We start from the raw sequence: 1,655 nt of genomic DNA, 5'->3' as shown, positions 1-1,655 counted from the left end.
CCCCAAAGGATATATGCCATTTTAAGCATGTTTGGTCATGTGGCCCTGGTTAAGCTCGTATCATCCTGATATGTCCCTCAAAAAAGATGAATGCGCAGCGGTGGATTTCCAGATCTCAGCCAGCACTCGCGTCCCGATGACGCTCAGGCCGCAAATGGAAAAGCTGGCGCCATGGTTTAATTTTTTAACACGCTTTGGTTGTCTTTTTTAAAGCAAGAGTAATATGGGACATTAATTTTTTAACTCGTTGCGCTGCACTAAAAGAAGAACTTAATTCACAAGTAAACGCACATGGGACATTAAAACACCAACAGTGATCATTTCGGCCAAGTAGTAGTATTTCTCAAGTACAACAAGCCATCATAATCATAATTAGACAACAAGTCAAGGAAGGAGCAAGCTCTAAGGACATTCTGCCTGTGGTTGTTTACACAGATATAAATAAATAAATTCCAGCTCAAACAGAGTAAACTGCCGGGTCGATGAGGTTTTGTTTTGTTTCCTTTCTTGTTACTCGTCAAACAAAGCAGCGTTCTTCCTCTCCTGAAACGAACAAAGAAATATTCAAGATCAGTGAAGGCACTGCTAAAAATTATGTGGTGCCGGGTAGCAATGTTCACCCATAATAAAAAGGATAACGACAACAAAAATATATTGTCAATAATATGCCCAGAGGCCATATGATTTTCAAGTTCCAAACACACATATTTAAGATGATATTGACAGCCAAAGTTTTTTAGGTTTCACTTAGCAATGTGAAGAAATATCATTTATTTGTCAACTCGAGGAATTTGTAGACTGGAGGAGGTAAATGATTAAGGAATGACCTCACTATCTTATAAGCAAACCAGAAGAAACAAAATATGAAGTAAAGGAAACGGCCCGGCCCAGCGTAGGAGTTATTCACCTGTGCCAAACGACGATCCTTGTTCAGCTTCAGAGCTCTTCCTTTCTCTTCTCCAGATCTAAAGATTTTCTGCAAGTGTTTATATAATTTCTCAAGTTCAGGAATCCATCACTTGACAAGAGATGAACAAACAAAACAAAGATAAAGAAACTATGCCCATTTACAACCAAGCAAAAAGCATTAGGCAGTTCTGAAAAGGAGTCAGAAGTTTGAAAACACATAACAACGGAAATTCCTTTCTCATTCTGGGGGTCTAGGGATCATGAGATAATTGAAGACATAAAAGCATATTTGCATCCCTAGCGCTGGTTGCAAAGTCATCATCCTTTTAACAATTTTATCATTAGCTATCTTGCACCCATCCCATAGCACCTATGGAAGCTAAGGTGCCGCAAAATAATTACGTTTAGAACAAAAACAGACATCAAAAGAGAAGAAAATCTAAGCATGTGAAGCTTAACTGTAGTAAGCCTTTCTTCTACCTGAACACCAAACGTAACACCTCTTAACCTCTTAGCGTTGGTGATAGGTGCACTTTTAGTGTCAGCAACCACATAGATGCAGATGCACTAAGCAGCCTCTAACGGTACAGCCAAAGCCTCTCTAACAGTGCAGCTTGAATTATAACGATAAGCAATCTCTTTTCTTGTCCACAGCAGAGGAAGGTTGACACAAGATTTTCAAGGACAATAGTTCCCCTGTCTCATACTAAGCCAGATTTTCAAGGATAATAGTTCTTGTCTCATAC

At 39.2% G+C, this 1,655-nt stretch overlaps 1 long non-coding RNA gene across 1 annotated transcript; it reads right to left on the bottom strand.

Annotated features, from left to right (window-relative positions):
- Positions 1 to 303: 303 nt before the first annotated feature.
- Positions 304 to 886, bottom strand: LOC123439304. Its single transcript, XR_006630061.1, has 2 exons — positions 828 to 886; positions 304 to 543 (listed from the first exon to the last, which is right to left on the bottom strand). It is a non-coding gene; the product is annotated as an uncharacterized LOC123439304 (long non-coding RNA).
- Between the last annotated feature and the right edge of the window lie 769 nt (positions 887 to 1,655).

The sequence above is a fragment of the Hordeum vulgare genome, chromosome 3H (genome assembly GCF_904849725.1).
Source record: "Hordeum vulgare subsp. vulgare chromosome 3H, MorexV3_pseudomolecules_assembly, whole genome shotgun sequence".
Classification (NCBI taxonomy): domain Eukaryota; kingdom Viridiplantae; phylum Streptophyta; class Magnoliopsida; order Poales; family Poaceae; genus Hordeum; species Hordeum vulgare.
This window is presented reverse-complemented; position numbering and strand designations above follow the sequence as displayed.